This window comes from Xiphophorus maculatus, chromosome 1, assembly GCF_002775205.1.
Source record: "Xiphophorus maculatus strain JP 163 A chromosome 1, X_maculatus-5.0-male, whole genome shotgun sequence".
NCBI classification, from domain to species: domain Eukaryota; kingdom Metazoa; phylum Chordata; class Actinopteri; order Cyprinodontiformes; family Poeciliidae; genus Xiphophorus; species Xiphophorus maculatus.
In genome coordinates, this window is record NC_036443.1 from 26,397,493 (window position 1) to 26,422,940 (window position 25,448).

Genomic DNA, 25,448 nt, shown 5'->3' on the forward strand with positions numbered 1-25,448 from the left:
CCCCTTCTTTTCCCTTGTGAAGTATTTCTCTTTGCTGTAGAAGCAAACTGGTCCATCATCACCACATGGTTGCTGAGGCTCCATCACTGGGCCATTACTGATGCAATCGGCCACCTGTATGAATGTGGTTTCTGTCAGAGAGAGAGTGTGGGTATTTGTTGATTGCATTGCAGTCTTCCTTATAGAGCCTCATGAGTATGTATCCGGTAGCCGCTAACAGGTGGATGGTGTGAGGGAAACAGCATGGGTGGACTTGCATAATAGGCCCAGTTCAAATGACACAAGTCTGTGACCTAAACCATTCATGCATGTTAGAATTAGTCATTTGTACTGAAGTAAAAGAATTAATGTTTGGTTATCATCTATTGTTTTGTAAAGATGCCAGATTTTCTCTTTTATGGTATCCACTGTTTAAAAGAAAGACAGCCACATTAAAGGATACACTGCACACGTTGATGCCGGAGCTTCCTCCCAAACGTCTTAGTGAATATCCGCACCTTTTATCTGAGGCCACATTTTGCAGAGGTTACAAAGGATTATAAGGATCTTAGAGTACAAAGGTATCAGTCAGGATGAGCGTGAACAAATCCACAGCATTTTATTTTTACCATAGGACAGTAAAAACAGGCATCAGTAATTGGAGCAATAAATGTAAACAACTGTAACAACAATAAAACTGAATGTTTCAGAATTACTGATCAAAAAATAAAACAAGACAAAAACTGTTTAGGGAGGTCAGAGTTCAGCACATTCAGAGTACAACTGAATGTGCTGAACATATTTCTGGTTGATGCTGGTTGTGTTGTGATAATAATCTCCTATATTTTTAGAAATACTGAACATTTTGAATATTGGTCAGGTTTCATCCCAAGATCTTAGGTGTCCACTAGAAGGCTGAAGATGAAGAGGGATTTCATTATTTACGACCACAGTGAGTCCAAACATACATCTAAATAAAAAAAATTGTTTACTGAAGAAAATTTAAGTTTCCTTAGTGTTTTGTTTCTCAATAAGGTGCAAAACAAAACAGAATATCTCTGGAAAAATGTCAAGAGAGCTCTGGACAAGAGATTCCCTTACAATCTTATAGATTTGGAATATAACAAAAGGTAGAGTGGGAAAATATTGCATAATCACAAGCTTGGATGATAATAAATTCAAACTAAAGAAATCTGAATGTTGAAACTGAACTAAAAAGTGGTTCAATAAAGTATTAGTTTGAGGACGTCTGAACACAGGCCACCAGGTTGTTGCAAATGGTTTACATTTGCAACACTCCTTACTTTCAAACAGATTTGTTTTGGGGAACATAGGCACTGTTGCCTTGTTTACGACTCAATATTTTGTTAAATGAAATCAGTTATTTTTTCCCCACAAGCAATTTTAAGGATTAATTTATTTGAGGAATTGTTGCACATCTTTACCAGACGTTTCAATAAATGTGGCCAGTTTTGTATTCCAGTAAATATTTTTCATCAGACTGAAAAACTAATTAGCTTATTTCTCGCAATAAACAATTGAATAAAACATTAATGATTAAGAAAAGTAATTGCTTATTGGGAATATTATAATTGACATTTACCTCTGGAAAGCAACTCATTGGCATTATGGCTCTCAGGTTTTGTTTATCATCTAATTATTCCCTGGTATTTGTTTTGATCTCCGCTCCGGCTGATTCCTTTCACGTACCTGAGACAAGAGGGATCCGTGGTTCAGTGGAGTGGACGGCTTCCCACTTTCCCTTCCTCATACATTCAAATAGAAAAGAAAGAATTAAAGGCATCAGTTGGAGCCCTCTTTGAAACCCTCCAACATGGTATAAAATCATATTATATGAGGCCCTTTGATCAGCAAAACAGTCGAGCAGCAACTCTGCAGTTGGCCATCTCTTCCCATAAGCATTCAGCATTTCATCCCTAGCAATGTGCACACGTTTAACCACCTGATCACTGTTTCATATATTCACTGAAGTGATCTTCAAGGAATTAATCTGTCTGCATGTTAACCATCTCTAGCCGCATCAGACTACACTTCCAGTATTAATTGTTTCACACACATAGATGCCCAAATAGTCAACTGTGAAAAGCAGATCCATTATATTATAATTGCAGTTCATTATTGTGTGTATTAAATTATCTGCATTCCCTATGTACCAGTTAATTTTCAACAGTGGCTTTAATAAATACAAATCTGAAAAGTACGGTTTGCATCTTTTTCAGGCTTACTTTGATCATCTTAAATGAAACATGGTGCAACTAATTGTCCTAAGGATGCAACTAAAGAGTAAACAGAGTCCAAACATGTGTAATTTTATCTCAATATAAATAACAGCTCTTCTGTGAGGACCTCACAGGTCTAATAAAGCCATTAATAGCAAAAAAAAAAGTCATTACAAAACTGGTTTTCAAATTTCTTCAAGGTATACCAAATATAGACAAGAAGGTGCTAAACAGGCTCTAAATTCAAAATTCAGAACCAAACTCTCTTTGAGAATCTTTAATTGAAATTTGATGTTGACAGAAACGTCATCTAATATTTCAGTTACTAGATGTGCAGAGCTAGAGACACACCCATAAAAACAAACCCATTGAATAAATTACAATATGATTTGAAAGTCGATTTATTTTAATAACTTTATCGCTAAGTGAATGTACATTACATACAGATGTTTGAAAGCCCTGATTTCTGTTAATTATGATGATTTTCCACTTATTGCTAATCAAAACATGAGATTTAAAATTAGAATATTACATCACACCAATAAAAAAAATCTATTTTTAATAATACAAATGTGACGTTATAACTATGTTTAATAAATGCTTAAAACTTATTTTCAAAATGTAGGTTTATTCTGACAAACCAGACTATTTGGGATGTACAGTATGTTATTATCTACTGAATATGACAACATTCGTGATTGGAAGATTAACCTGTTCGCGTCGATCTACGGACATGCGCATGCGTGATCTGATGGCAGCTTTAAATTTCTAACATTTACAAGAAAAATTCTAATTACACCGGATTTTACCTGATTGTACCGGTAAAATTTTATATGTTTGTATTAAAGCAAAAAAATAAAATAAAATAAAAAAATTAGAATAAATCAAGTTATTGACCAAGCAGGCTTCCTGTAGACCGGTCCGCCAACCGCCACAAGACGTCGCTGTGTGGGTAGGCACCGGTACGTGACCACAACAGCTGGCAAACATGGCGGAGCAAGCAGAACCGATGCAATCATCGCTACACTGTAAATCTAAAATTTGACAACACTATAGATTTTACAAGAAAAACGGACAGCTTGCATGTCGCAAATGCGATATGCAAAATGTACCACGCTGCTGTCAAATACACTGGAAGCACGACTAAACCCACTGTATAACTCACTTGACGACACGGGATCACCATGAAGACGCCTGTCACCGAGGCAGATTCACGTCGTTCTTCGTCCTTCAGCTCCGAGCATGGTGAGGCTAGCATTTCATCATTTTCAGCGGACAATTGGCTATTGACTCCACTTGTGCAAAAGCCATAACAGATGCTATAGACCTCTTGCATGTTGATGTTTACGTTCAGAAATTTTGCGCATGCGCAGAACGCTTGAGGGTAAACTATGTTCATTCATAGCCGCGCTGCCGCTGTAGAACTATTCCCTTAACAAAATGAAACCTGGAGATGTAGGTATTATTAATTCAGTGCAGTGAGCCACAGCAAAGGGGGAAATAACGCAGAAAAACCGTTGAAGAATTACTCTAAACTAGTCCTATTCATTTTTCTTACTCTCTGTTGGCTCATTTAAATCGAGATGCATCGTGATGTGGACAGAACTCTGATCTAACTGAATCTGTCTCATCACTAACTGGTTGAGAATCTTATGTATCGGATTGTAGCATGTGAATCCAGATGTTTATTGTATCGGGTAGAGATCAGAGATTCCCATCCCTACTGTAGTCGCAACAGTAATTGTGGAGAAAAGTTGTTCTACAAACCATGATCTCAGGGGAGATTGAATACATAAATATGCCGTACTTTTTAGATAGCAAAGAATTTTGAAAAGTATAGACCATTTTTCTTCCATTTCATGTTGTGCTGACCAATCCAATACAACTGTATACAACTGTGCTTTAGCACATTGAGATTTGTTGTAATGTCACAAAATTTGACCAAGATTAGGGCAGGTCACTGTAAACCTTACTGGTTTCATTCTGCGCTGTGGACAAGCATCCCTGAGTTATGATCGCACCAATAAGAAACTGTTGGTTCTTTGCATTGGCTTTAGGTGTTCATAGGAATACAACCTCAAAGCTAACTATGACACAGAGGAGACCTAGGCAGAAATCTCCCTGCTAAACCTGATATAAATTATATGATCAGGCTGATTCAGCACATTTTTCGAATTTCAGTCTGAGCAATATTCTCCTCACTATTTTGTTTTACAGTCTCTGCCAACAAAACCAGAGTCATTCTGTCAATATGTGTCTGAAAGTGAAGCATAATGGCTTCAGTTGTTCTTTAGTAACTAAACTTAAATAACTAAACTTCTTCTTGCAGAATAAGTCATGTTTTTCTGCCCAAAAAGGGCCAAATCTCTTCCAGTCTGTTCTGTAGCAACCTGTTCTTTCAATATGAATTGAGTTATATTCCAATCAAACAAATCATGGCTTGTTCCGAACAGGGTCGTGAGTAATGGATTGAAAAAGTCTGTATTTGATTACCCTGCTGCCCAGGGTTGACTGAGATCCATTTGAAAGGCATTGCGGCAGAATTCCAATATGGACGCCCTCCAGCTATTGACCCTGTCTTTAAGTGGGCGCTGTGCTTTTACTGTACTTATGCTGGTTGTTCCACATCTTCTTCCTCCTGGCAGTTTTGCAATACTTTTGATGGCAGACACTGGCTCCCTTTTCCCTACTCTGCATTATTGATGCATCAGAGAAAGTGGATAGCCTACTTTTTGCAATAACCCTCCAAAAAAGAGCAAAGATGCACACGGTCAGAGTTTTGTTTTGATGTGCTTGTAACTATGTCAAAGTTGATATCTTTGGGAGATACAAAACTTCATACAATTGGAAAACATTGAAAATGTGCCTTTATATGTAAAGTTGTTTTTTCTTGCAAAAAGAATGGTTAATCCTTGAACTTTTCCACATCTTGCCACATTAGATTCAAAAACTTGCTTTACAGTGACCTTCTGTGTTAGATTATCAAAAGTAGCAAACAAATTTAAGATTAAAGAAAAAATGCTACATAATTTTTAAAGTTCCTTGAAACAAAACTGTATTAAACCCTCTTCGTGCAAAATGCTGTGTAGCAGAAAGGTATCACTGTACACCATACAGAACATGTTCACTATAAAACTTGTTAGGGGCATCATGCTGTGGGAAAGTGTTGCTTCAGCAGAGACAGAAAACTAAGAGATGAGTGGAAATGGGTGAAGTTAAATACAGGGCAAACCTGGAGGAAGATCTTTAAAAGGGTGGAAAACATTTGGACAGAGGTTTGTTTAACATCCAATCTGAGCTTCAGCTGTCTGCTTTGCAAAGATTTCAGTGTCTAGATGTTGAATAATGTTTGTTGGTAAATCATATGAAATACATTTAACTTTGTGCTTTAGGAATGAAAACGTGGCACCATTTAACAGGCTAATTCACATTTTTGCAAGACTTGCTGTCTGACTACCATTGTTGTTTTGGTTTAGAAATTGATAGAATCCTAATACAACACCTTGATATAACATACTACATACGTGCTGAAAAGCAGCATGTAAATTTGTTTGCAAATTGTTTTTTTTCTCTGGTAAAAAAAATAAAATAAATATATATATATATATTAAATGTACTTCTTCCATGTTGTAAAGGTTCTCCTCTCTGATGCCACATTCCATTTGATCAGTTTGGGGGGATAGGATTTAGAAACTTTTTGTTTTTTCGCTGTGTTACCTGGAAACCAGCTCGTTTCAGCATAAATTTGAGGACACAGATGATTCAGGTCCAAAAGAGAAAGGAAACAAGAAAACAAAACTGGACATGAGCAATGTACGTGTGGAGAGAGACGCACGGAGATAAAGAGAGAAAGGGAAAGAGAGAGAGAGATTCAAATTTTGACCTATAGATGGCAGTGTTCTAATACAAAGTAGAAGAAGAGAACCTGTCACTGACTGGGGACTGTGTGCTGTGAGGACAAAGTCAACTGATGGGTAAGACGTGTTCATTTTTTAACGTGATGCAACGACTGTAGAACTGTTTCCATGTTATATCGCTTTGGTCAGGTAAAAGAAAAATCAAGAATAAAAATGCAATAAGTGTCAGTTGGAGAGTTGCTGTAGCTGCAATATAAATGTTACAACACTGGCGCTCAGTCCGAATACATTTTTATATCTGTTTGACAATAAGGGAAAACTTTGAAAACATTTTTTCACATCTTATCAAACTAAATCTTAACTAGTGAATAAAAAAAATATATTTATCTGTGTTTAGTAAATCTTTCATTTCAAGGAGATAATTCTGATTTATTTCTTGCATATGCAAAGTTTCCAAATTATGTACAAAATGTGTAATTCCGGGCGGAAACAGTTAACGCCGTAATGAGCTGGAGTGTGAGTGGGCTGGGTTTAGGCGCGCTCTGTGCCAATGGCAGCACACACGCATACACACGCACCCCAACACGCAGCTACAACACACCGCTGTACTCCGATGGAGCCGCCAGTCTGTGTGTGTGAGTCCGGCAGAGGCTTGTGAGGAAGCCACGCTGCGGGTCTGCACCGACGCTAACACATTTCTTCTTCTACCGGCGGGTGATGGCGAGCCTGGCTGCGGCTTGGAGGCTCGCACCGTAGAGCCGCACCGGAGGAAGGTTGACTGCGGAACCCGAAGGAATGCACCGCTGCCGCACTGACACGGTCCGCTGAAGTTAACGTTACAGGAGGTCAGTTCAGATGCTGACGCCCGGGCTCTGCTGTGAAGTTTACGCGCTGCATTCGCAATCAACTGCTACGTCCAAGGTGTCCACTTTGAATGAATGACGCCACCGCTTAACAGGTCCTTCCTGCAGAGAGGCTACCCTGCATTAAAGGAACTGAAACAACTAACACTGCATTTGTGATTTCCCTTACAACCTTGTACTGAGCGCATTTGGAATCGTTTTTTTTCCCCTCTTCTTTCCGTGGATGTGAGTGGAGCGCATCAACAACTGCCTGTCTTGAAAGAACCAGGAGATCCAGTTTAAAAATGAAGAGGTGAGTTATCACTTCAGTTGTTTCGGATAAATCTGCCTTTATGGGAATTTTTATTTGCTGGAATCTCACACTGAGTGCCACAAAACAGCTCCTCTCGACACCGCAGGAGAGCTCATTTCCGACACTGCATAGAGACAACCGGGAAGAGACATTTATCATATCTGGCTGCAGGCTTTGATAAGGTGGCAGCCTGTTTTACATTGTGTCGGTGCCACAGCTCACACTCTGACGCCCAAACAAACGTTCATCACACATAGTCTTATTATGAATCAAACCTTTAAGCAGTAACCTGCAGATTCGGCACATGGACCAGAGTCTTTGCCTCTTTGCCTTGCTGTCTTTTATGTTCTATGTTTAAAACTAGCTTTGCATCTTCATTCATAACGGTTAACACAGTTTTAGTACAAAAGTGTAAACTCTTATTTTTTTTCCCTAAAATTATTACATGTATGACACAAATTCCATTTCAGTTGAATTTTAACTCAAACACCTGATTATACTTGATGAGAAACAGATTGTGTCATCACCTGAACCCAGCAGCAGTGTGAAAAACCGGTGGAGAGCGTGCCAAGATACATGAAAACTATGACTGGAAATGCTAATTTCTTTCCAACTTTTTCTACTGAGATGAGAATTCAGGTCTGCAGGATTCTTGGCTCTTAAATTCTTTCGGCATGTGTTGCCGTGATCAGTCTTCGAATATTTTACTCCCTTTTGCTTACAGTTATCACAATTCTGCAGTCAAGTGATTCAGACTCATTGACCTTAATCAAGTAAATTAGACTCAAAGTCCATTGAGTTGACAATTTTAACTTGCTCTGTCAGGCAGTTGACTTTGACCTGCTTCCCTGCAACAAGTGAGCCTTGAATCTGAGACAGAAATGATTTTCTGGCTCATAAATATCTTCCTCGGTTTGGCCTCCCTGGATCACTAATCTAGTTCACATTATCAGACCTCTGTCAGTTGTGTTATTACATTATTGCCCTTTACTGTCATCAGCGTAGAGCTCCATGGATGGCTCCAGACCTCATCTGTCCAATTCATCCGATGCACCTACAAATCTTAATTCTCTGTCAGACTCCCAGTGTCCTGGTGAGCGCCCATGACAGTCACTCCAAAGAAAATAAATGTTGTCTTAAGTAGAAAATTGCCTCACATTTGCATGAAAATGACTTACATCTGCCGCGGCTGATGGGTAGCATATTAATCCCTCTGCCCTTGCAATCAAAACCAGTTCCTTCCTGGCAAAATCACATTTTTGGAGCCTCTGAAGCATGACCCCCCGCATACAATTATTTTAATATCCATCTCAAAGGGACACAGCCTTGCGTCTCCCCTCCCCAAAGCAACCACTAGCTAGGGAGGGAGTATCATACGGCTCCCTTTAGAAGAACAAACTAGCTCACACAATTGTTTAGATTATAACATGCTGATTATGCTCACCTAATTAACTCCAATCTAATAATGAAAAAGAAGCAGGCTCTATGTGTTGTTGCTCTCTCAGACCAGCTGAGCTTTTCAGTAACTCTTATATTATTAAGAAACTATTCTTTGTCTTGCGCTTGGATTTTTTTTTTTGCCACTTATAAACCCTCACTAAGCTTCAGTCATTCAAATTTACCTTGGCTTTTAGGCGTTTGTGCTATTGTTGACAGATTTAATGAACCAACATAAAGAAGAGCAGAAGGTTTGTTCTCCTTTCTAAATAATTCTCTTTTTTTAAAACAGTGCCTTTGAAGTCTTTCTATCCGAGATTGCCTTTCGTGAACCTCAACATCACACGTTGATACGATCAATAAGGTTAACCTTACCGAGCTGGGTAGAAATTACTCAGACTGGGCTTGTTTTCCAAAGTTGCTGCAAGAAGCTGTAATATCTTTCAAAGCATTAGTTTATTATGTGTCCAGTAAAGCAGTTTGCACAAGTCTATCCAGATTTCCCATTGGAAAGTATTCCTTCTTGCTTGCTTAAAATGCAGAGTGATGACTTTATTTATAGATAGATCAAAGTCCGGGCAGGATGGAGCTGGTCTTCACCCCTAAAATGTCTTTTTAATCACTGTTACTTCATTTAGAAAAGTGACCTTTACTGCTGTAAGAGCAAGTGCTTCCCTAATGTACTGCAGACTTTCTGAAGACTGTCATAATCCTCAGCTACCACTGCCACTATCAGCATCCATCAGCATCTGCGACAAACTCCATTGGCTCAAGAGCGTCCTCTGTTGATGAAGAGCAATGAGTTCTGATCGTTCACATTCTACAGTTGGACTTTTTCGTTGAGTTGTTACTTATTTTCTGTGTGCTATGTCACAGCACTGTGGTCTGCATTGGCTCGCTCCTCTACGGATTCCCCCCCTTAAGGCAGAGAGGCTTGCCACAGTTCAGCTTGAGAGATTTTGACAAGTTGCTATGCATGCAAGCAGAATCCTTGACCTATTTCTTAATGAGTGAATGCTGCAAATGTGTTCAGCGGTTTTGTATTCTGAACGCAGACCCGATTTCTCCCTAACCCCCCATCATCATTTGCAGCAACCCCCACCATCTCAACTGTCTATTTGCTTCTACATGCACGCAAACATGCACATAATGGAGCTTTTGTGGCTTCAGTGACTCTTTCGCTGATAGATATAGCTCCTTCTTTCCCCTATCTGCTGGAGTGTGCAAATAGCAAAGTGTTTGTTTTAATGCCATTGGCCTCCCGTCTTGGCTCTCTGCAGGCTGTTTATCTGAACCTCTCAACTGTCCAGCTGTCACAACTGAGATCTCAATCTCCTTGACCCACACTCTCTGCTCATTCAGCCTCGTTATGTACATGTTTGTGTCTGCGATCTGCACTTTGGTGAGTGTAAGCACATGAGGATCGACATAAACGCAGATCTGGTGACAGTGAACAAATGGACAGCAGCCAGAGAGGCGGCTTAGTCAATTAAGTTTTTAGAGAAAAAAAAGCAGATCACAAATAATTTCTTTCCTTTGCATAGCTCAGTGCTTCTTGTTTATCTGTTCATTGTGACAATGTCACTAAAATCTCTCCTGTTTTTGGAATCAAGTCTTAATTTGGAGATAGTTCCTGACATAGTTGATTCCAATAAAACATACGCTTATATTGTTGTCATAACAGTCCTATTGACAGACAAAACACTGATGCAGTAACCTACTTGAAACAGGAATCAGTGTGCTAGCTTCAAATATTCATAGCTAAATATTACCTTTTTATATTGAAAATTGTATTCTATTTTCCATTTTTCTATAGTTGTTGCACATATTGCACACAATTGTAACTTAAGGGATAAGAATCTTGTCTGCTGCTGCAGGTTGCTGGTTTTTAACAAGCTGCATTTCCATTAACCATATTAGTACACAATTTAACATTTCAAAAATGAATTGTAAACAAGGCAATTTTGAAATTATTTGTTTATCAATAAAAAGGTTTGGTGTCAGGATGAGGTGAGTTTTTTGGCCAGATGGAAATTAGTTTATTTCACAGAATTGCAATTGAAACTCTTTTTTTGCATCACATGAGCCACTGGTGAAAACCATGAAGAAGACAACAGGGAGTAATTGGAGGATCATAGCATGGTATGTTTTATTGTGTGAACAAACTTATTTACATGTGATTTTAGTTGCGTACCTTATTTCATGAAAACAACACAATTGCAAACAGATTTTTTGTACATTAGACAATTCCTCCGCTTAATCATTTCATTTTGAGATTTAACAAAATAATGTAATTTGGTAATTACATTATCTAATCTTTCATTAGACATTATCTGTCTTTCATTTTAAACAGAAATACAAAAAATATTCCTCCTAAAATGATGTAACATATTATGGAAATGCACTAATCAATCTGCTGGTGGATGCATTGCAGGGATTTGCATCTTTACCAGCCTCAATAATCAGTAGCACACAAATCTGATATTAGCAGTGAACTCTCCACATTTTACCACTGCAAGGTGGTGTTAATGGAACTCTTTGGTGTGGAAGTTTTACCATGGAAAGTTGTCTCAGAGTTTGATTTTTGCAAAAAGTGAATAAAGCTATTAAAGGAACCAGTGTTTTCTTCAGAGTTCATTCAGACTGCTAAACTGAGAGAATTTGTTTAATTTACATTGTTCAAAATCTTTTAGCGTTTCTATACTTGGAAGAACATTTATCTGGTTTGTTTGCTGCTTTACACAACATAATCTTATCAGCACATACCCACTTTGTGCCAAAGGGTCTCTGATTTGGTTGCTAATTCTCTAGTGAAGATGAACCCCTCATGTTTTCAACATACATATACCATAGATCTGTTCTTCAGCTTTGATAATTTTCATACAATAACAGATGTTGGAAAACACCACAGGGTCACATTTAATGGTGTTGTCATGCTGCCGAAGCCATTTTCATCATCTTGAGTAGCTGTGTGTGCAGGCTTCACTGACTTATCCAATCGTTGAAACCGTTTTAAATTGATGACTACAGGCCACTACATTGTTAAGTAGCAGCTTGCCCAGTATGAGCAACACATGGCACAGAGTGCAGAAATCAATGCCACTCTGCATTTCATTCTTTCATGATACACAGTGAGGCTGGGGACTTTTGAAAAACATTGGGCAGTTGAAAAAGAAAATGCCACTACTAAAGTGGAAGTTCTTACTATCCCTGGGCTACTTCCTGCCATGGAGCTGTTAACTAAAATCACAGTTTATGTTCTGTGACACTTTTCACTATTTATGAAAAGTATATGTATATACATATAAATATACATATATATATATATACACACATATATAAGTATATTTGTCTAAACTAGACTGTTTAAAAACTAAAATGCCCAGCTAAAATTCAAGGGAGTCTAGAGGGCCTGAAAAACGGTGAGGCGAGTCTTTTCGGTATTTGAGTGTGCATTTATCTGGGTTATGATGGGACAAAACAAAGATAAAAGATATAATCTAGATGTAAAAAGTCACTTTTGTTTTCACAAGGAGTGAATTTCATCTTTCTGTAAATGAAGGAAGAAATAAAGTTTCAGTTTCTCAAATATCTTTTTTCGATACATATTTACCCTTGGAAAATGAAAAGTATTTTCTTTTCAGGGACCGCAAAGATTCTCATGTTATTACAAGTTTGAGGTAAAATGCAACGTTTTTACAAAGATGTGGAACTTGATGAAATTGCAAAAAATATTTTTACTGCTGCAAAAGTAATAAGACATATTTTGTTAACATTCAGATGTCATGTTTGTTAGCTTGATTTAGCACATAGTTTGAATTCAAAGTATATAACTTCAGCAAATTAAGTTGTGGTTTTCAAGTGCATTGTGCACAGAATCAGACGGCTAATTTTTTTTTCTTATAAACACAAGAAAAACATCGGAACACGAGAAAGCTAGAGGAATATGTACTATTCTTCCTTCAGTCCACTAATGCACAGCAATAGGTGTGGGAGGAGCAGGGCAGAGCTACTCGTGCTGAAACAGCTGAATTGTTTTTTTCTCTCAAGCAAAAAGCAAGGGAAACATTTAGGAGGATCCTTCTTGTGACTCATCAACCGGCAGGGCGCAGCAACAGGTGGGGGAGCGGCTACAGCTACTTAATCCCCAAAAAGACAGAGAAAACTATAATCACTCTTGGACTTTCTCATTATAAGCAGGTTAAACCATAGGAGCACATTTTAAAACCCTGATATGCCATCACATTAGTAACAGACTCATGTAGGAGTCAGTAGGAATTCTGTAAGGAGAAATTGTCTCCTCATCCTTGTCAGGCTGGGAGAAGAAAGCAGCCTGTGTGTCAACACAGACAGATAGACAGGCAGCAGCTTCATCAGAGGACGGTTAACAGTCCTCCCTCTGCCTGGTGCTGCTGTGGCTGGTCCAGATCCTGCTCTATCTATTGATGGCAGCAAGTTAGCACTGAACCCCAGAGTGCACTCTGCTGTCCCAAAGGCCTGCCAGCTTGCTGAAACAAAGGCTTTTGTATGGCTACTAAATCCAACAGATGGAGAAATGAACAGTAAATGAAAGTGGAGGGAAAGGGGGAATAAAGGAATTTAGCGGAGCATGTTTGTGGATAGGCATTTAGGCTACTCCTTTGGGAAGTCTAACACCCTCACAATGCAGGACTGGCGCAACCTAAATGTTTCCTCGTTGATATGCAGCAAAAAGCGGCTTTAGGGCCCCTGTGTGGAAAGAAGGAGGCAGTCTACTCAGGAGGGCTCTCCAGGGCCTGGCAAGCCTTTTATTAAGATGTTAATAGCACTGCCTTCATGACACATTTCCATGGGATGGGATCCGTCTCTACCGTTCTTTAGTACCTCAATCTGCCTGCCACAATCATCAGTCTCTCTCCTTCACATAACAGCCTGTTTAGGCATTCAGTCCCATCTCCACATTTCGCTGCCCAGGCACTTTTAGCTTTTATCTGATGTCTGCTGTCACAAGCCTTCCTATATTTACCATGTGTAACAAAATTACTCGATGCCAGCGATAAGGGCAGGAATCCTGGCACGGGGACCTGCAGAATAACAAGTCTGGTTGTTTGTTTGTCACCGATCTTCACGCTGGCTGCTAGTCTGGCTCTCACCTCTGCAAACATGAGGATGAGGGCTTGTGTGATTTCTTTTTTTCCTCCAGACCCTGTCAGGTGGTTGCCTGTTTCCTGATCTCATTCTGCATTCCCTTGTGAAGTCATCTCGCAGTCCTAAAACTGCTCCCAGGCTTGTCCAATACAGCACAAGCAGGTAATCGGCGAAAAAGAGAAGGAAAAAAACCCTTAAATTCTTATGTAAATACACTTTGCTCTCTTTTCATTTAAGAGATTGAATCTATTGTCTCAAGCATCTTTGCCTTTCACACACATTTGAATATAAGTCAGTTATAAGTCAGTTCTCCTGGCACCATAAATAATCAATTTGCTGGTGTCATGGGAGGATGTGCATTTTTGTTTGGTGGAAATTGAACAATAAGTGAGCAACAAAAGGGAGTGGGAGAGAGGCAGAGCGGGAGGGGGCTTTTGTTGAGCGCCAAGGGGCATCTGTCAGGAGCAGATGACAGTGTGCATGTGTGGAATTCGTGCTTGGCTGCGTGCGTTTGTGTCCATTTTCATTCGGATTTGCTTGGACAGTGTGGCACATGTGTAGTTTTTTGCGCGACTGTGTACACCCTGTGTGTGGGGTACGCAAGACAGAGGGTTGGCAGTGCAGACAACTATGTAGCATTGCCCATACTGCCCTCTGGTGATGAGGATGCCCCTGCCTGCCACTGTCACCATGGTTACTGCTGGAAAAGGGGTGCAGACATTGCTTGTCTAGTCAACTCATGTGCCATAAAGGAGCCCAGCCAACAACAGCTTTTTTTTTTGCTCTACTATGTAAACCGCAGCTCAGTTGGAGTAAGAACCCTTTTCAACTCAAAGGGGCCTATTATGGCCATTACCACCAACTATTTGAAGCATTTTATAATGTTGTTTAGGGAATTGCCTAATGTGTTGTTTTCTTTACCCTATGATTATGAAATCCTGCAGGTCAGTATATTAACATAGATTTACAGATTTATAAAAACACTCACATCTTGAGCTTTTTCACATTTCACATTTTTTTTCACAGTTGCCACCACAAATCAATGTATTTCAACATAAAATACTATGCAAATGTACAATTTAATTCACTCATTGTTTTATTTTTCTTTCTTCACTTGTATTTAGTCGTGTACAACCACTTTTCATTGCAGTTATGATCCAGCTTTTGATTTGTTTCTACCTCCTTTGAGAAGGATTTGCCAATTTTATATGCAACAAAGCTCAAGATTTAGATTGGATGATGGAAATCTGTGAACAGTAATTTTCAAGGTTTACAAAATATTCTTACTTGGGCCATTGCCGCAGATGAATATGTTTCTATCCAAACCATTCAATTGTAGCTATTGACTCTATGCATGAGGTCCTTCTAGTGAAGATGACCCTTCCATTTTTGTTCCAGGACTGCCCTGTATTTAGCTTCGTCCATCTTCCTATCAACACCTTTCAGCTTCAATGGGCTTGATGAAAATCATCCTGAAAGCTTGGGGCTCCAGCCACAATATTTCATGATGGGGATGGTGTGTTCAGAATGATGTGCAGTGTTAGTTTTCCACCGCACATAGTGTTTTACTTGCAGGCTGTGAAAGGTCAGCGTTGGTCTTATTTGTCCATCTTTTATATTTCTGCTGTGTTCCCTGCATGGCTTGTGGCAAACTGCAAATGTAACTTCCTATGATTTTCTTTTAAGAACAGCTTCCCTGTTCACACTCTTTCATAAAGGTCAGATTTGGGGATAGCACAACTGAAAGCTGTCTTGTCAACAGATTCTCCAAGCTGAGTTGTGGTGCTGTGAGTCCCTTCCAGAAGTACCATGGGGTGGTAAAGGGGTAGTATCATGTAAAATTGACTTTTTATACATCATGTTATAATGTTATTTCCTCATCAAAAACATACCTGGCCTTGATCCTTTCATGCATGTTTGAGAAATCCTTAAATCTCCCTTGACAACCATTCAGCCGTGCAAAATGCCTCGGTGGGTCTAGCGCCGCCTTTGAGGTGCAGCTCCTCCTCAGAACTGCTGTTTCCAAGCTACTGAGCTTCCGCCTCACAGAGCAGCCCTCCGTGCTACTACCTCACTTGGCTCCTTTAGACTAGCCCACATCAATTGGCAAACATCTGGTGGAACTACGCATCATATGAGCTCATTATAGAAGCTGCTTTTCAGTATAATGCTGGTTAAAAAATGTTGTTAAAGGGTTAATAGTCGAGTGATGACTCGCTGAAGGTGAAGTTTCAGAAAGAGAAGGAGTTTCTTAATGAGACAGATGTCCAATTTCAAGGTGTTAAATGATGAAGCCAAATTATTTTTGTCATATTTAATGTATATAGCATTTTTATAACAAATGAAGGTAACATAGCTACTTGATTGTGCTATAAAATTATTAATATGGCTGGAAAACACATAATACGGCCCCTTCAACTGCATAATCCTCTCATCATACTCTGCCAGTTTAAATGGACGGTTGGTTCGTGTCCAATACTGAAAAAAATTCAGATATTAATGCATTTTGTTCTTAGTGTTTTGAATATTTTTTTAATTTGACTTACAGGGTAAAATTTACTATGGTTTCTTTCGGTGCACTTTATTGCTCAGTAACATGTAGAAACCTGTACTTGTTCATGCTTCAGTGATACCAGATTTTTGGTCAGCTACCACTTTATCTGCGTGGAAATCTTCTTTCACTGAGAAGTAGAAGCCTGAAGTCATATGTAGCTTTGACCAAGAGAGGAGATGGGAAGAAAGGAAAGATGAAGGGAAAACAAGGCCCTCTGAATTCATCAGAGTTAGATAGCAAACAGAAAACTCTGTCTGGAAAATCTTTCCGCTCTCATTTCTTCACTACAGTATCTTGTTCTGTCTCCTGTGCACACACATCCTCTTGATTAAGTTTTTCCACAGTTGTAGACCAAAGTAAAGAGGGATAAATTGATGATGAAAGACCATGAAACTCATTCAGCTTCAAAACATGGAATGTGGCTCATTGCAGAAACTTGTTTCCCGGAAGTGTCGACAAAGGCTTAAAGTCAAACATTTAAGCAGAGTGAATTGACTTCTTCTTTCAAACTTGCGTTTATGTTTTTAAAAACATGTCCATGTTTTGTGACTTGGATTTCAGTTCAAGTTGTGAAAGTACTTGGGTTAATGTCGTTGGATGAAAAAAGTTCTGACTAAAGCTACTGCCGCCAGTCTCTGCAACTCCAGACTCTTTACTTTGGCCCAAGGTAATTTATTGTGTCCAGGCCAGGGGAAATGAATTTTCCCTTAGGATAACATTAATGTTTATGCATGAATACATAACTCTGATCCACACACAGAATCCAGTGGGAGAAAAAGGATGGAAGGTACTTAGGAAGGAAGGCAGCTTGTCATAACGCCTAGAGAGTCTGTGAAAATGTACATTTACTTCATTTAACTTTTAAAGTTAAATTTAAGGTTTTGATGTAGATTTATACATCATAGTCAAGGTTTTAAAGCATAAAAAGTAATGTGGAACCCTCTCTTCCCAAAACTGCTTTTCTAGGAGCTTGTCCTGTCAATTCAAATTGAGAAAATGGCTGTTACTGGTGGTGCTGCAAAATTTCACAAGTTCTTGCAATATTAAGATGCTGGATTACTTTTAGTTTTTGTGAAGTGATAACTTTGTCTGGGGACATACATGTATGTTTATTCTATTAGTTTGAGCCCTGAAAGCACTGAGATAAGTGACTTAAGTTTGAATCTTGGCACCAAGACATACATACCAAGGTAGTTTCAAAATGGCAAGACTTTTCCGTTATACTGCTAGCAACAGTTTTCTCAATCTGTTTGATTCATAGAGCAAGATGTACTCCCTGTCTCCTAAGCAGAAAGACAGATTAAACAAAAAGTAAAGAAATATGAGATTTTGCTCATTCAATAATGTAGTATTACTGGAAAAAAACTATTTGGCAGCAGCAGGGATATTTAGTGCTTTTCTACTGTTAATAAAAACTACGGTGGACGCCCGGTATTTGTGAAGGTTGGGGACCACAACTGACCTCCAATGGCTAAAATCATCAAATACTTGAATCCCTCTCTATGAAAACAATTATAACTGCCTATTCTAATAATTCAAAGACCAAATATACCTTACACAGTGAAACAGTCTTGGAACCACTGCAAATGCTACTATCAACAGTCTTTCTTGTAAGCATTACCTCACCTCCAGACAAATTTTGAAAGATTCGACCACAGCAAGTAGTGCAATGAGAGGCATGGCCAAGTGAGAAGATGACTTGTGGTCAGGATAAGAGCACAGTTTGACAAGTTAGTGACATTGTCTCGATATTTAGCAACTTTTCAGAACCCTCTAGCAACTTTCAAAAATGTGACTAGGGACAAATCTAGCGACTTTTTTCAGTGTCAAACTTTTGTGGCAACCTGAAAGCATGATCAGTTGGAACACATGCCTTGAAACACTGTTAATCTTTTGTAAAAATAATAAAAACATGTACTTAGTTTTTCTAGAAATATCACTAAATTCTTGTATTGTTCTGGTATTCAAAGACCTTGTATGGTCTTGTGACCTGGAAATGTTGTTAAATCCCTTGTCATGACTAATCATAGCAAAGTTTTTAAACTCTCAAGTTGGGTATGTCATAGTTGAAGTTGGATGTTGTTTTTCCACCACTCTTACTTCCTACTGGCCTTTTACTATCAAAGGGAAACTGCATGTAGTCATTGGAACAGTGGGAGCTCGCCCACATGGACACATTATTCTTCCTCTGTCATCATAAATGAAATGGGAAACATGACAGCAGTGTCTTTGAGAAACTTTCAAATCAAATAATTAGTGCAGGATAAATGATGTGATGCGATATCATGCAGGGCCAAACACAAAATCTAAATTCTCAACATTCTCCCACATCAGCTGCAATGTCAGTCAAGAGCATTGTCATTTCTGGAGCATTGAAGGGAAGAATGAACCTGGGCATCAGAGGCAATTATCCAGAGTGTGAAAGCCGAGGCTTTTTCTGGCATAGGGCTTAAAATTCCTGTATTGTCCATAAAGATGCTGATTAAATATGACTGCTCTGAAACATCTGCCTGTCTAAAGGGAGGCATGAGGTAAAGAAGGGAGGAGGAGTGAGTGAGAAAAGTGATAAAATCAGGGACCAGGCAGGTTTATACATGAATGAAATGAATGAGCATCTTGTATTAATCTGCAACAGTTTGGAATTAATATACACTTTAGGTGAAAATACTGTTGAACATTGTTGGTGTAGAAAGAGCATATTGGATTTCTTTTAGATATTATTGTAGCTATTGGAAAATCTAAATTACCCCTGACTTAACAGTTTTTCCTCATTGCAGGAGGCGTCTCTGAACTCGTAGGTATTATGTTTACAATTAGGTAATTTGCACCAACCTCATTGCCTGCCACAAGTCCACCCCCACATTTCTCAGAAAACATGCTCCACCTGAGAGGGGTGAATAGGTGAGGGGAATTTGCATGTTATTACAAAGCAAGCACAGTATTTGGGGTGTTATTTTTGCGAACATCGCATTAAATTAGGACCTTTTTTTCTGAGTGGTGTTTAGTCCTGTAATGGATGGTTTTTTTTTCTTCCAAATTTACAAAGAGGATAGGTTTTATTTTACTGAATAACAGACACAGCATCAACCCTTTCTTCTGCTTCGCTTCATTCTTTCCCGTCTGCTTTGGGAGGTTGGAAGTGAGACAAACCGTGAGCTGGGTGGAGGCATGCCAGAGGGGACTGGCAAATGGCTCAGATGCTTCCAGATTATGGCGCATGCTTTAATTCACCTGCATTTTGAGAACCGCAGGCTTAGATCTAGTTTGCATTCTTTATCAAGAATGTGAAAAAAAAATTGGAGAAGGCGATATATCGGATATGTGCTGCCACTTTCTTAGGCATGTGTTAGTGAGAACACACCCAGTTCTTCTTACCACTATGTAAATTTTCCATGGATTCCTTTTGTGCAGACATTGACGTGCCTGATAAAGGACACCTTGGTTTTGTTTATTCTGCCAAGGCTACAACGTTTGTGGGTTGTGTTGTACAAAGCATTAGCTGCTTCAACGGCTTAAGGTCTGAAAAGCTGAAATGTAGTGTGTGTGCGTGTTTGCCTGGGTCCCCGAGGCACTGAACATGTGCAGTAGCTCTGTGTCAAGGTAAACAACCCCACCTGTCTTTGAATGCTACTGCTTGATGCAACAAACGAGAAAAGGGGAAAGCAAAGAAAACACAACAGACAAAAGTTCTCATGAAGCTTTTTTTCAAACCCTACCAAAACAAGTTCTTTCTAAAATATGATGCTACATATAAGCGGCTTGTGGCAATAAAGGACTCTTACTGCAAGAGTTTATGAATGAAAGTAACAGAATTATGACTTCTGAATGTATTAATAGCTTAGACGTATGACTTAATCTTTCTGAAATACGATGCAACAGAGAGGTGTCATTCATGAGCTTCCAACGCAATAGAGACAAAAATCTGTCACTGATAATGCATGTCAGTTAGATGGTGTAGGTAGATGAAACAAGAGGATGGCAACGCAATCATGCATATGATGTGTGTGTTTGATGGTTGTTCATAGAGACAGCCTAAGTAAAATCTTGCTGTGGAGAATAGAAAAAATGATATTTATTACTCGATACTTCCATCACAACTGTTCAAATATCAAGGAATCATCTCAGTGGTGCTCAAAACTCCCAGTTTCAGTTTGGCATCGGCTGGTTACCGGTATTAGGGTATACAAAGGTTTTTGTAAAAGTATCTTTTATGAAATCGCAGAGAAAGTGTCAAAATGACTAGAGTTGTATCTGTCTGTATGAAGCAAAGTTCTGGTGATACTAAAAAGGTACATTATTTCTTGTCTAAGCAAATTGTGTCCTTTGATGCATAACTCAGGCACTATTGTCATATGACTACATTAGTGAGTGACATAGTGACATAAATGTACACCTTTATTCTGAGCCCCAGATGCAATAGCGAGTGTTTGACTCTGAGAATAGGCTAGTATCAAAGTATGGCAAGGCTTAAAAAGTTCTGGTCTTAAAAATCCTACATTTTCCATAATCACATATGGATTTTTTCCCCCATATGTGTTAAACAGCAACATTCCATGAAACTGCATTTGAAATGCCATAGTTACCAAAGTTTTCTCTGGCTGCCCAGAACATAAAAAGATTCTGATCCTCCCCCACCTGTTGCTGCACAATACTACTAGTTAGCTGCCTGGTACAAAGTACAAAAGCACCTTTTTTGCCACCCATTACTCTTATGAAGGTAACGCAAAGCTACAGTTGGGAACAGTTGATAAATAACACAAAGCTACGGTTGGGAACATGCGGGCAGTCGGTCTGTGAAACAGTCAACTGCAAGCTGGCTACCTGAGCACACGGCCCAACTAATCATTTTGGAGCTGCAGTCTCCCAGCCAAGCTTCTGTCTGACAGATCATCCCTTCCCTGCTCCTTCCCATCACAGCTCCATCAGACTAGCGGCAGTAACAGTTACCTGGAACTGCTGAGCTTATACAAGCTAAGTATAAGTATAAAAGAGGGTTGAACTTTTAGGAGTTCAACCCTCCTAAAAATGGTTTTAAATGGCATAATGGAAAGGCATTGTTGTCATGACGCACTGAAGGTGAAGTGTTGGAAAGAGCATAAGCTTCTTGCACAATTTTAGGGTGTCAAATTGCAAAGTCAAATTTAGTTTAAATTATGCAGTGAATGTAGTATTTTTCTCAAGTCTATTAAACTCCAAGAATCTCATTGCAGTCTGAGTTTACTTCCAGTCTATAGAAACACAGCATTGCTGCAAAACAATGGAAGAAGAAGGGAGGTATGGGATTTTTTTTTTTTACTTATTCTACTGAGTCATACAGGAAGAGAGGAGGAAGCTGCAAGGGAGGGTCGGAACAGGAAGGCAAAACTGTTTTCATGAAAGTTAAGAGAGCTGTGGGGCACTGAGAAGAATAACTAAGTGATACTGTTTGCACCAGATTGAGTAAAGAAAATTTAAGGCTGGGAAACGGCTCACTCCATCCTTCGCCACCCTTTGATGATCTCAGAGGAAATACAGTATGTGTTGTTGGTTTGAAGTGTGCCCATGAAGAATAAAATGAAAGCGGTCTCAGTCACTCACAGTCCGTCCAAGCCATTCTAAAACAACAGTAAACCAACCACCAAGTGTCCTAATTAGCCCACTTCAGCATGTTAGCGAGCCCCAGCTGCTCCTATTTATGTTGCTGATGAAATGCTGAATGGGGCTATTTTTCCCCTCCTTGGTTACGTTTTCTCGAGGGTAACAGTCGATTTAATCTTTTTTTTCCCTCCTTCCTGTTATTGCACTTTTTTACTGGAGTATGATTATATGTTTTCATCATTGCTGATGCAGTTTATAGGGTAACAGCAGCAGGGTTGTTTAGTTTGGCTGAAAGAGAGCCTGCCAAGTACCCCATTCCATATTTTTTCTTTGTCTACCCACCAATTGAGAAATGATAGAGTTTTGTGATAGAAGGAAATACTCAGACTGCCCACTGCTGTGTTTCGCAGACTTTAACGTCACATCCGTAGGTTCTGCCAAAAAACATGCTAATTGTTGATTAGAATTGAAATCTCAGTTACATCCCTCAGATGGATGAATAGAGACTGGATGACTTGTAGGAACATCCTTTTGCTGCTTCGATAAACCCAGGGATCTCTGTTAAAGTGGTCGAGCCGCAGCGTGGCTCACTGAGCTCCATCATCTGTGTGTGTGGTCTGAGAAAATGTTAATACGAGGAAGAAACTGCCACAGAGAAATTCCTCGGTTTGGCTTAGTTCATACTGACCAAGCATGGGAATGCTCTTGAATTTGATTTTTGTTCAGCTAATACTGTGCTCTCTGTTCACGTTTTAATGTCCCCTCACCCCCATCTTTCCTCTCTCTTAAGGGCATACTGGATCTAATCATTTTTACAACTATTCCATTTCAACTGGGGTCGAACATGTTGGTCACAAAGATTATAGTAATTCCATAATTAAGAGCTTTATCAAAAAAAAAAAACACTAAAGGAAGAAACAAGACAACCAAAAGTTGTAGACGAGTGAGTGATGTTGCTATATTTACAATAACGAACTTGGGGTATTGGTGTAAAATATATTTGTCAAAAAAAATTGGGATATCAAAGTAGAAGATAGAAGATGTACATGGTAATTTATGAAGTGAGGAGAAAGAGCAGAACTGTTAAGACTCAGCAAACTGGCATCCTATGTATGCTTATAAACACAGCTAGTGTTCCCAAACTACCTGTAATTAGTCAAAGTGGTGAAAGACCATTCATGAGAATGGCCGTAATTTGAAATCCTAAAAATAAAAATAAGGACACTAATGTCCAGCCATCATTAAATTTAACAAAACATTGTTTGATGCTAAAAAAGCTCAATTTAAGCTCATGCTACAACATGTGTGGTGAATGGAAATTAAGTCAAAATACTTGGGTGACATCTGCAGATTAAAATCCTCTTCATTTTTCTCAGGCACCAAGAAAAACATTTGTGCTACCTTCTTTCCTTCACCCCCAACCTTGCTTTTTGGGTTGTCTCATTCCAGTTGTTTCATAGTCATGGGGCAACGGGTGTTTCCAACACATACTGTATTTCACAATTGATGAGAAGTCGGTCTTGTGTACCTCTATTTGTGCCATGAAGCTGTATTGATGATCTTTGTAGCAAAAGTACTCACTCCATCCATTTTTGGAATTGTCAAATTCAATCACACATTCATTTGACAGATTTCAGTTAAAAAGTGTTTTTGTTTCAAGAAAACAGTCTGTCCCGTGATTACTGTGAAAGATGATCCCACTGTGCCATTGCAATTCATCATCCATAAATGAGAGTGGGCACATTATAAAGACTGATTGTGATTTATTTAAGTTGCAATCTTTAGGTTTTGCCTTGCTCTGTTCCATGTAGTCCCAGCTGACCTCACTTGCTGGGAAAAAGCTTCACAAAAAAGCTGATGCTAATTTTACAATCTCACTAACAGAGATTTATCTTTGATCAAACATAATTCCCAGAAAACCAGTGTTGCATTAATCTTAAGAAGGGGCTGTGCTTGTGAAAGTGATTTGGTGACTAAACCCAGGCGGGGTACTTCACTAGAGAGCAGTTTCTCTAAAGCGCTTTATGCTAGTACTTCTCTTGCCCAACATTTTACATACAGTCAAATCAATGCAAGAATTACAGTCCATTTCATGCTAGGCATGGATTTATATAATTCCCATCCCCTATAAAAAATCACACTCTTCTCTTTCTGAAGACCTACTTATGCACATCCAAGTATGTGTGATTACATAAATTCCTTACTCTCCAGAAACCTCAAGCCTTTTGCTTTAGCGGCTATATCAAGATGTAGCATAGGAGGACTACTGTCAGAAAGTCATATGAGGCTCAGCAGCCACATATAAAATATGTTCTCCAGCATGTGTCTGCAGATTATGAATGGCCCGGCTGTCTCGGTGTTAAATCTATCACAGAGCAGGGGGACTGAATCAGAAATCTCTGGCCTGTGAAAATGAGTGTGAACCACTTATTCTCAGGTTCACTGTAGCGGACTGGCTGGAGTTGCTCTTCGTACTGCTCTGACTCTCATGGAACCTGTGAAGTATAGGCATCACGCATATGTTCTTTGTCACAATCTCCTAAGTTATTCACCTCAATCTCATTTCAGGCTGCAGGAGTTTCTCTCATTCACCAAAAATGTGTCAGATCATCAGCTCTGAGTCACTGAGAGAAGAAATGGAGGAATGTGTAAGGAAGAGATAAAAGTCCTAGGACTAGATTGTGGGATGCAATGTCTGTCAGTGTTTCCTGTCTGCTCAGGTCTTATAAGGCCTTTTTTCACCCTTGTGCCCTTGTGGCTCTGAACATAATGAGAATTGGACCTCTTCTCCTTTCCTTCTGATCCTTGGTCATTCTTTGTGCTTTATCACAGTGGTGCTCTGATAAATGGATGTGCCCATCCCTGGTGTACAGTACAGTACAATACACAACCTTCACAGAAACACTGAATGAAATTACAAATTGCTGGTACTCTGCCAAAATGTTTTTATAAAAGACCTTGTAAGTCACCATGACATTCCTTCCTTCCTTCCTTCCTTTTCCCTTCTTCCTATCATCCCAACACAAGAAAGTGAGAACAATTATGCTAAGTGCAATACATTTGCTTCTAGACTCTTTTCCATGACTCTCTGCATTTGTATGATCAAAAATATATAACCAAATTAATTTTTTTTAAAATAGAACATAAGAAAAAGTGTTGGACCTTTCTATAAGCCAGAAGAACAGAGGTGTGCAGCATCGGGCGGATGAGTGACAAACAATCATAATTTCTGCAGCACAGTTTCTGGAATCATATTAACAAGACTTAACAGTATGTGTGGTGACTTTTTAAAACATTTGTTTTAAAATATTTGACTGCTCACTTTTACCTGCAGAAGAAACACCAATAATTCTACAATCCTCATTAAATATATTTGCATCATGCGCTCAAAGTATAGTACAGTTCTTTGATAAATAACAGCCAAATATCCTGTCGGAGGAAATAATAGTCCCTTCTAAAAATACTTGAGGGTATTGTTAGAAAAAAAGCTCACTATGGCGATTCGCCTGCTCTAAGCACAGG

General features: G+C 39.1%; 1 protein-coding gene across 1 annotated transcript in view; it reads left to right on the forward strand.

The window, feature by feature from the left end:
• Positions 1–6,653: 6,653 nt before the first annotated feature.
• plxna2 (plexin A2) overlaps positions 6,654–25,448 on the forward strand; it is a 214,620-nt gene continuing 195,825 nt past the window's right edge. Inside the window, exon 1 of the mRNA XM_005798917.2 lies at positions 6,654–7,231. The gene's annotated coding sequence lies outside the window, so the exon portion shown is untranslated. The remainder of the gene's footprint in view (positions 7,232–25,448) is intronic.